Source organism: Chenopodium album, chromosome 2, assembly GCF_948465745.1.
Source record: "Chenopodium album chromosome 2, dcCheAlbu1.1, whole genome shotgun sequence".
Classification (NCBI taxonomy): Eukaryota; Viridiplantae; Streptophyta; class Magnoliopsida; order Caryophyllales; family Amaranthaceae; genus Chenopodium; species Chenopodium album.
Genome location: NC_137835.1, coordinates 37,590,455 through 37,611,442, shown reverse-complemented (window position 1 = coordinate 37,611,442; position 20,988 = coordinate 37,590,455). Strand labels below are relative to the sequence as shown.

Below are 20,988 nucleotides of genomic sequence, written 5' to 3'. Positions count from 1 at the left end.
CTGTGTGGGACCTTAACCTTCCCCCTACGATGAGCAGTGGTTTAAAACATGATCAAATAATTAGGTTATTCGACGGTTTAAACAGAGACTAACAAAATAAATTCTCAAACAAAATCATACCTCGGGAAGACAGGGCGGAGGAGCCAAGGAAGGAAACAAGTCATTTGTATAATCGCCCTCCATACGCACGAGCTCCTGCCATGGAAATGTATAGCGCTCCCCCTGTTCAGCAATGCCCCAAGCAAACGTAAGCTGCTAATCATGTTGAAATCTAGTGGGGTTATTTTCATCTCCCCCCAAGCAAAGTGAAAATTAAGGGTAGTATCCCAAAAATACTCCGACAACACACGAATAACTGTCAAACCACAACCCTAGAGGCAGCGAATTCCTACGAGCGCTGAATAGAAATCTCCTAAACCAGCAGACTCCACAAGGAGTTAGTGACAGGATCCCACGTGATAATCATGTATAGCTGGGGAATCAAATCTCAAGCTCTTGATCCATGATGGCGAAGCATGCCATGGACTACGCCGGTAAGTGGACAATGAGAAATATAGTTCTCATGACAGAAAACCAATTCATCTAGTGTCCACGGAGGTGGAATCCACCTACCTCTACCAGTAGAAGGGCGAGGCTCAGTCTCTAAGGCATCGTCGTCCATGCCCTCGGGAACTGTAGGAGTGTCCTCTCGAAAAGCCTGATGCTGGCCACGAGTAAAAATGTAACGATCCCGTTGTCTAGACATGCTATAACATTCATACAAAAATAAAAATCTAAATACTTAGCATCATTTCCTAAGTTGTTTAGTTATTTATTAAAAAAATGCCTTAAACGCCACCTCAAGTTGCATTTTCTGTTACACGCAAAATTTTTACCTCAAGGCTAAAAATTAGCAAAATAATAGAATTATTTCTTGTACTTAGTTTCTCCATGAAAAAATAATACTACAGTTCTCCTAATTGCATGATACTATGTTCTCCATGCGACGAGTGGAAAACTAGGTCGTCATCTAATTCTCCCTAAGTCAAACTAAATTTTTAAACGCTTAACAAACCTTATACGATTATAGAGTCAAGCAAAGGGTCGAATCCAAATGAATGAATTGAAGCTATGTTATAGTCTGACGTTAAGCTAAATCGAAGAATTGTCAATGATTAAGTACGGTAACTAGTTTAACAAGAATCAAGAATTCAATCAAATTGCTAAACACTAGGGATATAGGTTCCACATGCAAGCTTAAAAATCATGCTAATTGATAGATCACCCAATTGATTCAAACATTGCAAGGGACAAACAATAGTTGCAATATAAGGAATTCAAAGTTACCTCCTATAAACAAAACTATGGTTCACTATAAATGATTAACAAGGAGAATCACAATCAAATTCTATCAATTAAAGCAATTCCCAAATCAATTGTTCGTGTCATTGGAATTTGTAATGCAATCTAGATTAATCTTATAAGTTGATCACTCCTAGTCTAATTAATCACATGCACGACTATGTCAACCAACTTAAATGCAACAATTAATCAATCAAGGATCATCAACTAGCAATAATCATCAATCAAGCATGCTTCCCCTTCTCCCTAGCAACTAATCTACTCACTAATCATGGTGAAATCTAAAGCTAAAACAAATTCAATCACAAACACATTCATTTCAAACTAAATCAAAAGGAATTACAATCAATCAATAACTTCTCAAAACTAAATCAAAATCCAAACAAAACATTCAAGCATAAAAGTAAATTGCAATAGAAGTAAATTTAAAGGAAAGAAATCTTACAAACTTTGATTGATATGAACAAGAATCATAAACTTGATTGAAGAAACAATGTTGAATTACAATTCAAATCCAAAGATTACAATCTCTACTTTCTCTCTAACTTCTCTCTCTAAAAACTAAGCAAATGAAATATTATCTAAAAAAGTTGGCCCTCAAAAGGATTTACAAGAGTATATAAAGACAAAGAAGAAAAATTGATCGGTCGTTCCCTCTTCAAGAAGACTCCCCGGGCGCGCAGAAATAGGTACAAAACCCATAACTAACTCCGCGCGTAATCTAGGTAAAACCCGCGCCCAGGGACACTGTAGCCCACGCCCACATCATTGCCACCTGCGCCCGCGGCTCAGAAGCGGCAAAATGCCCTGTTCTAGGTGAAGTAGGGGGTCGCGGTCTCCCTAATCTGGAGCGGCCTCTCCAAAATCTCCGCGCCCGCGGCTAGAGCACGGAGAGTTCCTGCTTAAAATCTCAAAAATGCTGCACATAACCCGCGCCTGTGGCTCATAGGAAGAAGGCGGAGCGTGTTGGGGTTTGGTGAGTCCGACTCGCCGCGGAAACAACCCCAACCAAAAGAACCACTCGCAATTAATAAAACCATAAAGCATAACAAATAAACATAAAAGGATAAAATTGGAATTTACCTTTGAAGCGTGCTTCGCCCGACCAAATGGGCTCTTAATTAAAAGCTTAGCCCCGAAAACATGAGAGCCTCCAACGAAAATCCACCCGCGCGCAAAAACTACTAGCGAATTTTAGGTCCGTTACTTTGAGGTTAGCGAGGTCCGATCAAAACCCGAGTATTATATGAGTTTAAGAGTTTTTGCTAATGCAATGCTCTATTGAACTCCTACTCAAGCAAGGAATTCTCATGCCATGCTTTGGCTATTTATAAGGAAGGATAGCTTGTGAATTCCACTCATCTTTCAATGTGGGACTTTTTCACAAAAAGATCCCACATGGAAAGATTGATGAATTCAACCCTTAGTTAACTAAACCAAGGAACAAGTAACAAGTGTCACATGGTTAGGTGAGGCCCACTTTCCCACTTGGTCCCCAAAGCATTTAACATGCATTATGAACTAACCATGTGTCACCCAACATTGAGCCCCAAGTTGGGTTCGGTTGGGCCATTTTATTTTGGCCCGTGTCCATGACCTTTCACTCCGGGTCCACGACCCTTGCCACATGTGTCGCCACAGTGGCGCACTGCCACGTAGCATGCTGCCTACGTGGCACGCTGCCTACGTGGAACGCTGCCACTTGGTGGCTGCCACTAGGTGAATGCCAACATGGCGACTGCCACGTGTGCTGCCACATGGCATTTTTCCATGTGTTATGCCACGTGGCATGCTTCTATTGGGCGCGCTTTCCTAACCTTTCGCGTGGATAGGATTTTACATGTTACTTGAAGCATTTTCCCATCTCGTTAAATCCTAAATTTTGGCTCGACATTTGAGATTCTCCGAAGCTTAGTTTCGACGCTCCAAGCTCAAATTTCCGACGTCTAAATATTTAATACTCGGGCGACGAATTAATTTCTTCCGAATTAATTCGTCGAGTCGGTTCGTTTACTGCTAAGGGTGTGACCCGAAGGGTTCAGTCAAGATTAAGCTGTAATATTAATTATGCGTTAATATTACTGATCGGAAGCGGCCTCCACCTAGGCATTCCGATCACTTGACCTTACTGAATATATTAGCTTTCTAATAATTCTGAACCCACTAACGGAATAGTACACTTGTTCGAAGGACACCATTCCTTTCAATCTCCCACTTGTCCTTCTGGACAAGTGCGCATTTAGTGTACATCCTTTTTCCTATGTCGCTTAATGTCTCTTCATGACTTATAAGGTAAGATTATTTTGTCATCCTTATTACGTCCAGAAGTGTTTCTCGATTCTAAGTCCGGTTGTCAATAAACAGATGATTTCTAAAATCCATCCAAGCACGGCCATGCATTTTCACAGTCTCGCTCTACGAGAGGCCTTGTATACAACAAAGGCATTTTCCCTATTTTAGTAGGGGGACATTCCCAATCTTGTAATGTAGCTCCTCTTACTGAGAGGACCTAGCTTCTCGAGTGTTGCCGTTACAATCCCCTATTACTGTAGACGTTTGACAACATCAAAGCTGACTAGTACACAAATAAGAGAACTCACAATACTCATGGTCGAGGAAATAGGTTCCGATAGCCATAATGAGAAGTATACTTATGACTATTTTTAATCTCTTAAAGTATTCTCATAAGTCGATCCAGTATGGTTCTAAACCAATACATGTGCAAATGATTCATGACAATCATGTCCTTGTAGCACATTAAATGGTGCTATGAATCAAACTACACACTAATCTCAACTGGTCATTAATCGTCCATCGATAAAATGACCTCGATTAGGGATAATTTTTGATTATAATATTCAACGTTCACTTAATAGGTGTTTCCTTACCAAGACTGGTCTTGATACCCTATTTTGAATATTCCAAGAATCGAATGGACTCATTATTTAATTCTAAACCACAATTAAATAGCAAACAGAGTGATAAAAATTGCATGAAATTTGAGAGTGTCATGGATTATATGTGATTCAGGATTTATTGTCCAAGTGATGGCTCTCACTCATTTTCATGATTGAGACCTTCAACTTGACATCCTACAAGCATTAACGTTTAGCAGCGAACTTTCCCTAGAACATCTTCTTTATTATTGCCATTAAGGCAATAATATTCTCAACATATATTTTAGTAGACTTCCTGGTGATTCTTTGCTTGGGTTTCATTCCAAACAGCTCACAATGATTTGGGATACCCAAATCAATTGTGATCAAGGAAATTTTCCTTAAACTCCTGCACATTACACATGGATCCACGTCCATGTTACCATTCTCAAGCCACGACTTATTGTTAGCTCGTGCTTATAAACGGCTTCCTTGTTAAGGATCTAATCCTTGTTAAGGCTTGTGCTTGCAACATCAATTCTCAAATTGTATTTGTTTTCACAAGTCAAGAACTCATCCTGTTACTTATCTAAGTACTTTGGATGTTCTTGGCCATAATTTAACGATCTAATACATAGATTCAGGTTGATTGGTGCTTCATACATACTTCACATGCTCTAAGAAAATAAGTCCTGCGACGATTCCATATCACAACGTACATGATGGATTAAATTGCAGAATAATTCTCAATCTTATTCCATCAATTTTTCATTTTAGCTCATTCAGTTTCACTAAGTCTTTGCTAAATTGTTTGCTATGTGATATGGTTGAAAGTCTCTATTAGAGTCTTTCATGTTTGACTTAGTATTTATCCTAGCTTATACTTAATTCAAACATTTACTTAGTTTTATACATATGGGTCGAAAGCCTTTCAAAGTCCTTCATGTTTAATATAGTAAATTCCTTTACTCATTTAAACATTTAATTAAGTCTATACCATAGAACTTAATTCCCAATACGTATACTAAGTATCGCCCTCAGGTTGGTCCATTGTCAAAATACTTTCAAATCTAAACATTTAGCATTTGATAGTTGTTTCACAATAGAGTTTGTAAACTTCTCGTTAGACCTTTACTTTTGCTCCCACTAAACTTCTTATTCATCAGAATTTCTATGTTTCTCCATAAGTGAATCCTCTTATTAACTTTATGAGAAAACACGTTCCAATTCCTATATGCAATGCTTCCTTTAATCCCATGACGGATTCCTTAAGCTTGCTTTTAAATCTAGCATTTATTTAGATTTTCAAAACCCTTAGACAATTTTCATAGTCACTTCCAAAATCCTATTTTAGGAAGGCGGTTTTGGTATCTATTTTGCCATATTTCATATGAGCAATTTTACTAAAACAATCACGAAAAGACTTTAGCTTTTCGATTGGTGAATAGGTTTTTATTAAAATCAACTCCGTGAATTTAATTGTATCCTTTTCTTCCAATCTAGCTATGTATGCATATACATTTCCACATTTGTTAGTTTTCTCCTTGAAAACTTATTTGCAATCGATGGGTCTTTCACCCATTATGCAAATTAATCAAGTTTCAAACATGATTTTCAAACATGGAGTCTATCTTGGATATTTTATGGCCTCTAACCATTATTCGGAATTTGTATTTGTCGTAGCTATCTTACAAGACATTATTCTTTTACTATCTGATAGTAAATAGTATGCTTGTAAGTCTTAGGTTTATTTCTAACTTAATAGAAATTTATAGGATTCAATCCAAGCCTTTGGTGAATTCTATACCTATACGGGGCAATTTCCTCAACCATTGAGTTTCAAGGCGCTTCTAAATCCCTTTTATTATGTTGATCTTACTCCAACATTTCTGTTGTTTTGTGAGTAATGAATTCTCTTTTAAGGCACTTGTAAACTCCTTTTAAGTATTTTTTATCAAGCATTCTCGCGAAGTCCTTTTAAGGTCTTCTGAGATTCTCAGTTCTAGTTTGTTTCTAAGCTCGATGGTCATCAAGTTCATTTTCCTCCCACTTGTCGTTTTGGAAACGTGTTACTTTCCAGAAAGACACCACTTAGAGCAACAAACACTATGTTCTCAATTAGGTTGTGGAGGTAATGCCCGTGGTCTCACTTGAATGTTTACAAAGAGACATTTATATTGTCTTTGGGTAAAAGTTTGTTTTAAAACAATCAGTTAGCTCCCACTTGAGCTATCTTAGCCTTTAATGAGCCATTAAGCTCCCACTCAACCACCTAGCTCTTGCTAAGCCGGTGAGCTCCCACTGAGTCACTTAGCTTCCATTGAGCTAGTGAACTCCCACTGTGGCTAAGAGTTTTAGACATATACTTGAAAAGACATTTAGAAGATAATTCTATCCATAATTGAATATGTCGTCCTTTCTTGCTTTGACATTTTGTTCAGTGTAACATAAGTCCTTCGTGCAAATCTTAAGAACTTTATAGGAAGGGATGTGATCCATCATTGTTCGAGTCATTTTTAATGGCATCGAGGTCTCCATGAAGACACACTATGTTCTTTGTGGAGTTATTTATGAATATTTCAATTTCATAACTTTGTGATGGTCACGCTTGGCTCAAGCAAACATCGCTCGATCTAATCTATACATTTTGATATCTTTCCAAGTCAATTCTGTACCTCACTGAACTCTTGAACTATTCAAGGTCAAGTTTGTTCACGTTTGATGAATATAGCAATATTCTTTCAAATTCTTTGTGAAACGTTGAAGTAAATTAATCCTCTTTAGCTTTCAGAGTCAATTGCCTATACCAAGAACAATAGCTCTTTACTTTGTCGGTTTCAACAAGTAAGACTTGCTTGTCTTAGAACGATTCCAAATCGATAAACTATCAAGAGCCTATCTAATAGAGCCTTGAGTACGTTCTTGTCGATGTGAAATTGCTAAAGATGTTCGGAACGCAAATCATGCCCATGACTTTGAGCTTTTGCCAGTTTGTCATATTAAGAAAATGTGTGTTTATAATGAAGCATTCTTGACTCATGGTTTAGACAACCATGCCATTCAAATAAATTTGCAACTATTGCTCATTGCTTTAAATGTGAGTCTTTCCATGTGTAAACGGATAAATTGCTGATTATGGAACACAATAACCATTTTTTTGTTCCAGCCTTAGCTTAAAGGCCATTAAACAAAGCATACGTCCTTACAACGTATGTAGCACCACTTGCTTCATTCTTAGCTTGTAAGTCGATAACTTAGCTTGTCTTCAATATTTTGAGGTCACTTTCAATGTGGAACACTCAAGCAGTATCCGATACTTGTGAAGATAACGAATTGCTAAGTTAACTACAATAATATGAACTCATGAGTTTAAATGGAATCTTATTCCTTTTCTTCGTTCCTCGTTTCCTATATTTCTTATCATACTTTATCTCATAATCTTTTAAAAACCATTTCTTTAAGAGTCTTTGACTTTTATACTTTGTTAGGCATAATTAAGCATCTAATGCACCATAAAACAAAGTTCCATATTTTCCTTTAATTCACCCTACATTAATGAGTCCTACTCATCTATGTATTAAGCGTAAAGATATGTTGGTTGTCAATATTGACAATTTGAGTTTGTAACTCAATACTTCATGTTTTATCAAAACTACCTAGTATTTTGAATACATGATGTCCAATCGTCCTTTCGGACTTTGTTATAAAACTCATTTATGAGAATTGTATTTTAGAAATGCTTTACTTTTCTTTGAGATCCATTCTCAAATATTTCCTTACCAATCATGGTAAACAATACAGTCTGATTTGGAATTCTACAAATATAAGTGCAAAGTATAGCCATTTATCAAGTAAATAACATAATAAGTTTGAAAATTAAAAGGTATTCATGCAAATCTTCAATCTTATTAAACGTCTTATCCACGCATTAAAATTGTCCCCATTTGACGAGAATAAGTCGATTCCAAGATCCGAAGAAACAAAGAGTGGTTAAGCATTCTTTGGCTTGTCTTAACACTCAATCTCCTAAGGTAAGCAACGCTTTGCTAATGGCTCCAAGCCACGACATGTTAGGACTCCATCACTCATATCGTTGAGTAGAACCAAAACCAACTTGCATACTCGGTATGCCTTACGCTCCTTGGAGAGGTAGTGATGCCTCGCTTTGGCGTAGCCCACCACTACCCTCGTTCGGTTGGTAAGTGTTGTTTTGGAATGGCAAGTTTTACTCAATATTTAGGGACCTAGGGTTTCTATGTTGGTTGATTTAAGTGAACTTAATTAATCATCACAATATTCAAAATCCTAAACATGCATTTAACATACAATTCATATACATAAACACACACACACACACACACACACACACACACACATATATATCGAAAAATATAAATATAGATGCATTTGGCAACTAGCATGACCCCTTGAGATATTCAAATCTTCAAAAGGTCTTCATTTGCAACTTAATGGCTTCGTCTTCCAAAACTTGACCAAAATAAATGCAACTACTAGTATCTACGATTAGGACTAATCTAAATATTAAGGTACTAAAAATACTCAACGGTTCGCAGACCGTATTTAGATTTACAAAAATACATTACGGATCACAGTCTGTATTTTCTATTCTAATCGGGCCCCGCTAGTTGCCATTTCATAAAACCTGTGAGAAAATATACAATCCATTCATCCATTCACTATCTGTGAATGGCCCATGCATTTTGAAGCTCCCATTAAAATCCGCATCCAACTCAATTAATCCAATTAATTAAGCCGGTAAATCCCAAAATTTGTCAAAATAAATTTTTCTAATGCCGCTCAAAACCCGAGGCCTAGCCCCAAAATTTTAATTAAAATAATAAAATAGTTAAAATAAATTAAAATAAACAAAACGTCCAAAAAGAAAAATTAAAACCGAGAGAAAAGTGCATCGACTACCCAAGGCAAGCACCCTTGAGCACTCACACGCACGCAAGTGTTGAACGCTTGCCTAGCAGCCTCAGCCTTGCGTGTGATGCTGCTGGGTGCTGCTTGGCAACGCACACTCGATGCGCGTCTAGCTGCAGCTACCTTGCACTGCTGCTACGCCTAGCATCATCTCGCACGCCCCTTATGTACCAAGTCAGCACACAGCTCCTCGCACACACCTAGCACCATACGCACCAAGCGCAGCAGCCTCGTCCCTCGGCAACCACATACGGGCTGTGCGAGCAGCCAGCAGGCCGAGGGATGCACATGGCTATTGTGCCTTGGTTTGTGTGCTTGTGCCTCGGGATTAATTCTCGATTTTGTGTGACATCTCTAATCAATTCTAAATTAATTTTAGAATTAATTCATTGAGGAAAAATTAAAATTTAAACAAGTCTAACTTAAAATAAAATTTTCAAAGTGAATCTAACCAAAATAATTCCCAAGAACCATTCTTTAATTAATTGGTTTAACTTGGTGCAACAAAAAATAATAAGAGGGAAATTAATCACTATTAATTTAATTAGTTTAAATTAATCTTGAGTTTTTTGACAAAAAAAAGAGAGTGGGAAAAATGAACATAAGTTCAATAAAGATTCCAACTTTAATACTTGTGAATCCTTGAAAAAATTATATCTTCCAATGTGAAGATAAATAATTTTCTATCAAAAAGTTTCAAACTTTATGATTCCAATCAACTAAAAAATGATTAAATCAACAAAGTTTAACAAAAAATCATGGAATTTAGTAACATAAAGTTTCAATCACTTAACATATTTAAAGATTGAATCTTTAGTACTTGGAAGCCTCAAAGAACAACAATTTCACACTTAATGCAATTAGTTGCAATTATGTGAAAAATAAAACCAAGCTTTCAAACACAAATTACCACCAAGTAATCATGCCTAAAGAGGTTTAAAAATTGCATATGAAATATGTATTGAACCAATTACATAAACACCATAAATATGCAATTAATTTTCAAGGTTAGAAAGACTTAAAAAATTTCGTTAAAACGAAAAATCCCTCGAAAAGTGCATTTCTGGTCGTTTTTTGGCTAAAAACTGAGTCCTGAAAGGGTAAAACCATTTCCAGAACGTCTTTTCCACCCAAAATTCACTATTTTGGGTCGAAATCTGGGTTCGGGGCTGATGATAGCTTTAATACAAGGTTAAAATAAATAAAACAAGCTACCAATCTAATTAGCAACTCAAAACCAGAAAAATTAAGCCATAAAACACCTTGAAAAAATATTATGATTTTAAAACTAAACGAGCGTGGCTCTGATACCGTTGTTGGGGTTTGGTGAGTCCGACTCACCGCGGAAACCACCCCGTACCCAAAGAACCACTCGTAATTAATAAAACCATAAAGCATAACAAATAAACATAAAAAGGATAAAATCGGAATTTACCTTTGAAGCATGCTTCGCCCGACCAAATGGGTTCTTACCTCGAGGCTGGCGAGGTCCACCCGCAAAATCCTCCAACGAAAATCCACCCGCAAAAACTACTAGAGACTTTTAGGTCCATTACCTCGAGGCTGGCGAGGTCCGACCAAAACCCGAGTATTATATGAGTTTAAGAGTTTTTGCTAATGCAATGCTCTATTGAACTCCTACTCAAGCAAGGAATTCTCATGCCATGCTTTGGCTATTTATAAGGAAGGATAGCTTATGAATTCCACTCATCTTTCAATGTGGGACTTTTTCACAAAAAGATCCCACATGGAAAGATTGATGAATTCAACCCTTAGTTAAATAAACCTAGGAACAAGTAACAAGTGTCAAATGGTTAGGTGAGGACCACTTTTCCACTTGGTCCCCAAGGCATTTAACATGCATTGTGAACTAACCATGTGTCACCCAACCTTGAGCCCCAAGTTGGGTTCGGTTGGGCCATTTTATTTTGGCCCGTGTCCATGACCCATCGCCCTGGGTCCACGACCCTTGCCACATGTGTCGCCACAATGGCGCGCTACCACGTGGCACGCTGCCACTAGGTGGCTGCCAACGTAGCTGTTGCCACCTTGCGGCTACCACGTGTGCTGCCACATGGCATTTTGCCATGTGTGCTGCCACGTGGGACGCTCCTATTGGGCGCGCTTTCCTAGCCTTTCGCGTGGCTAGGATTTTACTTGTTACTTGAAGCATTTTTCCGTCTCGCCAAATCCTAAATTTTAGCTCGACATTTGAGATTCTCCGGCGCTCGGTTTCAACGCTCCAAGCTCAAATTTCCGACGTCTAAATATTTAATACTCGGGGGTTGAATTAATTTCTTCCGAATTAATTCGTCGAGTCGGTTTGTTTACTGCTAAGGGTGTGACCCGAAGGGTTCAGTCAAGATTAAGCTGTAATATTAATAATGCATTAATATTACTGATCGGAAGCAGCCTCCACCTTGGCATTCCGATTACTTGACCCTACTTAATATATTAGCTTTCTAATAATTTTGAACCCACTAACGGAATAGTACACTTGTTCGAAGGACGCCATTCCTTTCAGAGCGCCCTCTCCGAGCCCTCTCCAAGCCCTCTCCATGAGTCTTGAAACTCCTTTACTTAGCTCTTTTGCTCCTCTTGAATCCTTTGCAAAGCTAAGTCGTTAGGCACCTACAAGAGAAACCAAAGAGAGAAAATAGAAGAGAAAAAAAAAAGCAATATAAAAGGAAAACACGAGGAAAAGCACATACAGGAAAGTAAAACACGAAGAAAGAAGAAATAGAGAAACTAAAGGAGAAACGACCAAAATGACAAAGGAAAAGCACGAAAAATATAGTGAAAATATCCTAAAACACTACCCTATGAGTGCCATAAATGATACTCATCAAATTCCCCCAAGCTAGACTTTTGCTCGTCCAGAGCAAAACAAAGGCTAAAAAGGAATAAGGTGGGTTTATTTGAGCATAAAGAGAGAGAGAATAAGAGTACACACTAAGACTCACTAACGTAGGAATCACGGTTGTTTTTAGCTACAACAAGCCCTTTAAACCCCAAAGTCGCCTATGAGGACGAGTGAGGTCTTGTAAGGGTTTCCTAAGAGCTTAACCCACAATTCTTTGAAACAAGATGAGGTAAAATCATTTAAGAAGAAAAGAAATAAAGTAAAACAAATGTTCAAACAAATAGCTCTATACAAGGACTTTCACAAATGGTCAAATGCAAATGCATGAAAACTTTTCTATATGGATTGGGTATGCATGCTTTAAAATATTCATGATTGACTGAAACATAAAGTATGCTAAACATAGAGAACTAATGAAGCGCAATCCAATTTCATCCCAACCAATCTAGCCGCGTTCTCCCTATGGTTTCAAATCTTCCCTTAGTGAGCGCCCCTATGGTTCCTCGAAGGGACTGGAAAAAGAATAGAATTTTAGGGTTTCCGGACATCTTGACCTTGCATCCCTTTTCCTTAGTCTTTAACTCATAATTCCCTCCCTCGGTATATGACTCAACCACTAGGTCGAAAGGACTTTCCCAAAGGTTGTAACGTAAGGGCAAAAGGTTAGGGGTAGGCTAAAATTTTAAAATTTGGTGGTTTCCCTAAAAGTGAAGCAAAGAACGGCGCCTTTCTTAAAATCACAATCAAGTAGTCACCAAACAAAAACAAACTAACACCCCCAAGCTTATTCAAAGCTATAACCACAAGTATATATACAAAAAGAGTAAACGCTTCTCCCCCAAGCTAAAAGAAAGCATTGTCCTCAATGCTTGAAAAGGGAAAAGATATTGCATCAAAATATTTTTGGATTTCCTCATATTCAACTTTTTTTTTTCATTTTATTTTTTCATTTATAACAAAACAAATGTCCATGCCTCTTAAACGTAGGACGGCTTTTACAAATTTGCAATTGCATTGTCCTTGCCTTTTGTTTTACTTTGGATGGCTTTTACCTATTCATTTTCCATTATTCAAACATATATCACAACATAAACTTGCTTTCAAGAGAACCAAATACCCAAACTTCTTCACCACAAACTCCAACAATAATGATCAATTGCTTCACAAAAACTAATAATGAAAACGAAAATGAAACAAAAGGCTAAAGAACTAAAGATGTGGCTTGAAAAGAAGGGAAAAGGCTAAAATGGTTAGCAAGATGGAAAATGTAAACCCAATGAACTAAAAAGAAATAAAAATCCTAGAACTGAAAAATTACCACCCCGAAAAGATGCCTTTGTCCTCCCTAGTTGGTCCGGTCTCGAGTTAGAGAATTATGAGTCAAGATTCTAGATTAGGTCCGCAATATTGAAGGATTCATACCGCTCATGCAAATATATGTTGAAGGCTTGAAAAATAATGAACTCGCATGGATATGGCAAAAACTCACTAAAGGTGCCAAATCAACCAAAGGAAGCAAATCCGTCTTACCACAAACCCAACGGAATCCGGCTTCAAAGCCCCAAAAGGTCTAAACCACTACCTTAACATACCCTATCCTATAGTCAACCGCAAATATTCTCAAAACATGCACACCAATTAAACATAGGAAAGCATACATGCAAAGGAAAAATTCCGAGATGTATAATGTCCAAAGAAAAGAGCTAAACAAGCAAAAAGAAAAAGAATAACCTCAAAAATGTTTTATTTGTAATTGAAAGAAAGAAAAGAACTAAAAATCAAAAGAAAAAGAGAAAAGCATAAGAATGCAAGCAAATACAAGTAATACCCAATCGTCAAACAAGTGGTCATTCGGCAACAACGCTAATGACCCCAAACACGCTAGGTGTTACAAAGCAAACATCCTCGAACCATTCAACTCATCCTAAATCTAATCCTAAACCAAACAACCAAGAAAGAAAGAGAAGAAATATAGAAAGATCTCACCGGGCGCCAAAGCTATGCTACATAATCAAGGTGTAAGAGCATCTTACGAATCGTTGAAATCCAAAGCTTAAGAAATAAAGCACGGTGAGAAATAAAGAACTATATACAAAGAAAATTGTTAGTAACTTCCAACCAAAACCAAACAAAAGAAAAGGAAGAAAATAAAATAATGAAAATAAAGAAAAACGAAATAGCAACAGGAGTAATATCCAATGAGACAACAGATCGAAACAGTAACAAGAAGCAAGATAACAGATAATCATCATTAGGAATCATCATAGCAGAGATACAGAGAAATGCAACAGACATCGATTAGCGAATCAAACAACAAATCCAAAAAGCTGGGTAGATAAATCAATAGAAGCACATCACCATCATAAAACCAAAGGACTCATAGACCGACACCAGAAGCAGATGAGACCAGGAATGAACTACAAAAGCAAGGGTGGAAATCAACAAAGCACAACAACAAACGACATATAATACCCCCAAGCTTAAAATGGGCCACCCCCCTAACTCTAAACCTAAAGACATATAGGCAAAAGAGAAACATCATATAAAGCACAAAAGAAGGGGGGCCATGGTAGTATCATTCTGCACTATGGTAAGGGGTAGAATGAGAGCTCCCCTCACCGATCTCCATCAAATGACTAGAGCTTGCCATCTCGCTCACCTCCATGGGAGCCTTACCCCTCAACCGACTTTCCCTCCTAATTCTATCAAGCTAAAAATAATGAGACCAATCATCTAAGATCGGCTCAACCGACCTACCTCACCTACCAAAAGTCTCGAGGTCCGGAAAAGGCGAAGGATTAGCCGGATCATACGCATAATCACAACTCCTGGGTCGCCTATAGTCGTAAGTGCCCGGGGTAGTGCCTATGATAGAACTAGGGTGAATATAGGGGCTCTCCCAATAAGAGTAACAAAGTCTAGGAACTAAAGTAGGATCAAAAGGCTCCCATTGAGGGACATGTCCTTATTTGACCGGGAGGTACGGATAGTTGACGTAAGTTTCTATCTCCCCCTACAAACATGCAAATCATATAATCGATAGGTGTGGTAATCATAACCAAGGAAAGGGGGTTGCACAAAAGGCATGGAGTACAACATGTTAGCAATAGAATCAAGCTTGGCATGAATTGTTGACATATCAAAAGTAGGAGGAGTGGGAGAGGGGAAAAGGTAGGTGTACCTCCCGGTTCAACTGGGGGAAGAGAATGAGCAATCGATGAGCACGCATTGGTTGAACTACCTCTTGTACAATTTGTCCTTCATCGTAAAGAGGGATTAACATCTCGCACTGGGGGCTTCTAGGACAAAGAATCTCTCTCCTCGAGATGAGTAGTTGCCTCCTTCCAAGGGATGAGGAACCATTCCTTAAACCAAGAAACCTTCCAAATGAAAACAGCGTCCTTCCTCGTTCGACAAAGAAATTTTTTATTCACTAGTGCGGAGATGTTTAGGAAATGAGAGGGAGACTTTTCTTGAGGATCAATAATCAAAAGAAGCTCATCTAACATTGTCTTGTAATCATCATTGATGCAAAGAACTAGGATAGAAATCATCCCACCCAATTAGATGCACCCCGATAGGCAAACTCCATCACGAATATCCAAGAATCGAGAGATCAAATGCTCTATGAAATCACCCGACTCAATCTCAAAGTCATTTTGGTTGGCTATCCACAACCAAAAAAAACTCCTCACGGGAGATATCTCCCAAAGAATCCTTGGAGCAAAGAGTGTATGTGAGGATTAAGTTGAAATACCGCATAGCCGGATTAATCATGGAAGCGGAGTTTGAAGTTTGAGGGTCATACTTTCCTTCCTCCGAGATACTCCTCCACAAACGTTGCTCATCATATCCATGCTCACTTTCCATTATACTATGAGCCGATGGATAGATACAATGATCCGGATCCTCGGCCCAAGGAAACTTGAAATATGAACATAGTTGAGCATCCGTCAATGAGTGATCATTGTTGAAGAGTTAGAAAGTTAAAATCTTTGAGTAATTTGCACCCGATTCATGGACAACTTTGAGAGAAGAAAGGAATTCATAAGTCACCCTTGCATAAGTAGGGGCACTAAAATCCAATAACTCTAAAAGATCAAGGCCCTCTGCAAGAAGCCAAACATCCTCATCAATCCCTAGAAACTTGGTTGTTGCTTGATCGTAGAATCTCGTTGGTTTAAGATTTCTCTTGGATAGACGCTTGAAGTTATCCCAATGTGATTCTTTTGAAAATTCAATGCCATAAGTTTCTTCAACCTCGGGTGGAAGTGGAACAACATACCTAGGCTTGCTTAAACTTGCTCTAGCTCGCTTTTTATGACAAATTGTGGCCATCTACAAAGTATCAAGACATAGCATAAGTAGTTGTTCAAGAACAAGCACAAAATGGAAATATTTCACAATAGAAGCAAGAAATGGTAACAAATGAACAATGCCATTGATAGCATCATGAATATTAAGAAAATAAACATGGATTGAAGGCAAATTTAAACATAAGAAACCAAGTCATGAGTCAAATTGAGCAAAATAAATCCCAAACATTGAATTATCAAAGATATGAAACTATTATAAAGAAAACCCATGAGAGAGAAAATAGCCAACAATTGTTATTCAATAATTCAATCAAAGTTCACACATTTATCATGAGGAAACTTCAATTGAACACCAAATGATTCAACATAAATTCCAAGTGAAAAGAACAAAACATAGAGTTTCACCATGAAAGCATAAAGGTTCAAGCTTAAATCAAAGAGGCAGATGATGAAAAGACAATAAGAAACCATACCTCAATGAAGCCTTGAAATGCTTGTAAAATGCTCGAAATGAAGATGTAAGAACAAATAAAACTCCTAAAAACAAGCTCCAAACCTCAACACAAAACTTTAAAATTTTGAAAAAGTCCCAATTTTTTTGATTGAATTGGGGAAGAGAATCTGAAATTTTTTTAGTTTATAGATTTGAAAATTTGATGTTGGCAATTAAAATTGATGTTGAAATGATAGCAAAAGAGGTATAGTAGGTTTGATATTGCAAGAGAGGGTATAGGGTTTTAGGAGGGAAAAATGAGAGAATTCAAAGAGTAGGGTGCGTTTTGGGGTTATAGGGGCTGCCAGCAGGTGCATGCGCGCAACAAAAGGCCGCACCCGCTCCCGATAATGTTGCGCCCGCGAGAGGACACCCACGCCCGCGGGTAGCCCCTGACCAGCCCGCGAGGAGTTTCTGGTCGGATTTTGGCATTTTTAGTGCACAAGCATCCGCTCCCGCGGCCTGTAGACCAGCACCCGCGGGTGATCTTTGTGGTGCGTGCGTGCGCACCACATACATCTTGAGAAGGCTCTAAAAAGAGAAACACCCCTTAATAATGCTTTCGTGTTTGTATTCTTACCGTCCCTATCAGATGTCATGATCAATGACTCAAAAATTTCATAAGAAACAATCCAAAATATGTTTGAACATGAATAAAAATCGATGGGAATGCGAACACGAAAACATATAACCTCAACGGACCCTTTCCTCTAAGCTTAATAAAACCTCACGAAGTCTTGAAGTAGCACCAAATTGTTGGAAATTTTCTCTGATCCAATCCCGTGGTACTTAGGATCAAAAGAACAAACCAAAATAGAGAGAAATTAGAAAAGTTCTCAAAAGAGGAAATAAAGAGAAATGTAAGATCAAAGAAAAAGGTTAGAAAATCGGGTCGCCTCTTGGGTAGCGCTTTTGTTAACATCGTTAGCTCAACGTCCTCCACCAATTAAGGTGGTTGTTGGAGAAACAATGAGTCCACGAAACCAACAAAAACATTGTCGAAATACTTCATTAGACGATTGCCATTAACCTTTAACGGAGAAAGAAAATCTTTCATTGAGACTTCTACAAAACCATTTGGAAAACCATTCTTGGCCGAATTGGGACCACTCCATCTTGATCCCTTGATGCTAAGGTGTGATGAAAGAGGTTTGACCTCAACCATTGGTACACCTTAACCTTCCTTTGAAATGGCGTCTTGCAAAGCTTCTTGGCTTGAGATATTCATGCACCTACACTCATCCACTTCCTCAATGCTTCCATTTAGCAAATCCTCATACATTGGCACTTCCTTGAAAGGAGCACCTATCTTATCCTTGTTCAACAATACATTCTCAAAAGGATCATTAGAAGTGAGGAAGTGCTCATGCATGGAAGATACAACAAGATTTATAGAATCGATCAACATGCAATTTTCTACAGAAGAACTTGGATACTTCATGCTTTCATTCAAGCCAAATTCAATAACCTCTTCTCCTACCTTGAGTGAAGTTTTTGCACCCGTTAGGAATCTTAATTGACCTATCGGCCAATTACAAGGTAATCTTAGAAGGCATAAGTTCCCCTAAATCAAGTATTTGATAAACTGAATATGGCATTAAGCTTAAACTAGCTCCTAAGTCACATAAGGCATTATCAATTTGCATCTTGTTAATGGCACATGGGATAGAGAAGTTTATGGGATCTTTCAACTTGGGTGGCATCTTGTTCATCATAATTGCACTAAAATTCTCGGTCAAGTTGACCGTCTCCACCACATCACATGACCTCCTACAACTCAAAATGTCTTTGAGGAATTTTGCATAGTTGGGCATTTGGGTAACAACTTCGGTAAAAGGTAGAGAAAGATGAAATTACTTAAGCATGTCAATAAATCTTTCAAATTGTTCATCCAACTTATGTCTCATGAATTTTTGTGGATATGGAAGCTTTGGTTTCACAATCTCTTTCTTCACTCTCACCTCTCTAGGTTTCTCAATCACAACCTCACTCAAAGATGCACCATTTATCTCATCCTCTACCAAGACCTCCTTAGGGACCTCCTTAGTTCCACTCTTCCTAGGTAAACTCTCCTCAAGAACCTTACCACTCCTTGTAACAATAGTATCCACGGGGCTCTTGGGATCTAACCCTTGGGAAGGTAAAGAAGAAGTACTAGCATGGTATTTCAAAGCATTATCAAGTTGAGAAATTTGGTTTCCAAGCATCTTATTATGAGTCATCACCTCATTGAATTTCTTGTCACTTACGGCCATGTAAGTGCTCAACAACTTTGTTTGATTTTCAATGATTTCCTCCAAATTAGTCCTTGAAGAAGAGGATTGTGAATAAGAATTATCAACTTGTGTCTTTGGAGCAAATCCGGGTGGAGGGCCTCTTTGAGAATTATTTTGAAAATTGCCTCTCCCTTGATTGTTCCAATTACCCCTATTTTGACTTTGACCATAACCTTGATTATGGTTACCACCACCTTGATTATGATTTCCATAACCTTGGTTTTGATTACCATAATTTTGGATTTGATTTTGGACACTATAACCTTGATTGTTATAGTTACCTCGAGAACCTTGGTTCCCTTGATTCCTATAACCACCACCTTGGTTATAATTGTCAAAATTACCATGGTTTTGGTAATTCCTATTCCATTTACCCCTTTGGTTATCAATCCTTTGCACATTATTATTGTTTGACACAAAGTTCACATGTTCACTCTCATTATTGTCAAAATCATCATTACTCTTCGGAAAAGCATGAGGGCCATTACTAGAATCATGATCATATGAACCACACACATCACAAAACAAACAACCACTAGGCATGTTACTAGAAGAAGGAGGGGGATGAGAATTAGAAGGAGTACCTCTCCCCTTAAATTGGGAGGGAAGACTTGGAGCTTGGGAAGAAGAACTCTCCATTTTTTCCTTGATTGCACTTACTCCCTACCCCAAGTTTGCGATTTGTGAGGAGATATTGTTGATTGCATTCAAACGATCAACTGAGTACACTGAAGAGCTACTCTTGCTAGTTGATTCTCTGTCATCATCTTTCCAATCTCTATAATACTTCACAACATCCTCAATGATGTCCACCACTTCTTCTTCCTTCCTATTCATGATGGGACCTCCGGCTCCTCCATCTAGGCATGACTTGCCTTGGGGACTTAGGCCTCCATAGATAATTTGAATAATTTGATAGGTTGGAATCCCATGGTGAGGACACTCCCTTTGATACTCCTTATATCTCTCACATGCTTCATAGAGGCTCTCACTTGGCTTTTATTTGAAGCCTTGAATCAAAGCTCTTGCCTCTGCAATTTCTTTTGTGGATAGATTCGAGTTAAAAATTCCTTTGTAACCTCGTCCCATGTAGTTAAAGAATTCGGCTTAACCTCCTTGTCTAGCCATTCCAAAGCAGGCCCAATGAGAGAAAAGGGAAAGAGCTTGAGGCGGATGAATTCTTGGGAAACTCCGTTCACCTTGATAGTATTGCAATATTTTTCAAACTCCTTGAGATGATTTAGCGGGGTCTCATGCTTGGATCAACTAAATTATCGCCTCTCTATCAAAGTGATCATATCCGGCCTAATTTCAAAATCATTTGCCGGTTTTGTAGGTTGAGCAATTCCACTCTCAAATCTATATGCACCGGGAATCCCCAATTCTTTCAATGCCAGTCTCGGATTCTCTCCCATTCTTGTTTGTTCCTCTTGTTGCGGTTCTTCTTCACTTGAAATGCTAGAGCTAAAAGATCTCCTAGCAACCCTTAGTCTTGTAATAGTCCTCTCGATATCCGGATCAAATGACACAAGTGAATGACCACGTGCTCTATGCATACAACTCAAAAGAAATGATTAGTAGCACGGCTACAAGTGTAGCCTTAAATAGAAAAAATCATTTTTTTTTTAGAATGAAATAGACTCAACAACTATAACAAAGCACCAATGTCATTCCCCGGCAATGGCGCCATTTTGACGAGTGGAAAACTAGGTCATCATCTAATTCTTCTTAAGTCAAACTAAATTTGTAAACGCATAACAAACCTTATACGAGTATAGAGGCAAGCTGAGGGTCTAACCCAAATGAATGAATTGAAGCTATATATGTTATAGTGTAACGTTAAGCTAAATCAAAGAATTGTCAATGTTTGAGTATG

The 20,988-nt window shown here is 38.1% G+C and overlaps 1 non-coding gene across 1 annotated transcript; it reads left to right on the top strand.

The window, feature by feature from the left end:
- The first annotated feature begins 20,037 nt into the window (after positions 1-20,037).
- LOC145607540 (small nucleolar RNA R71) lies at positions 20,038-20,143 on the top strand. Its single transcript, XR_014105580.1, has one exon. It is a non-coding gene; the product is annotated as a small nucleolar RNA R71 (small nucleolar RNA).
- Positions 20,144-20,988: the final 845 nt, after the last annotated feature.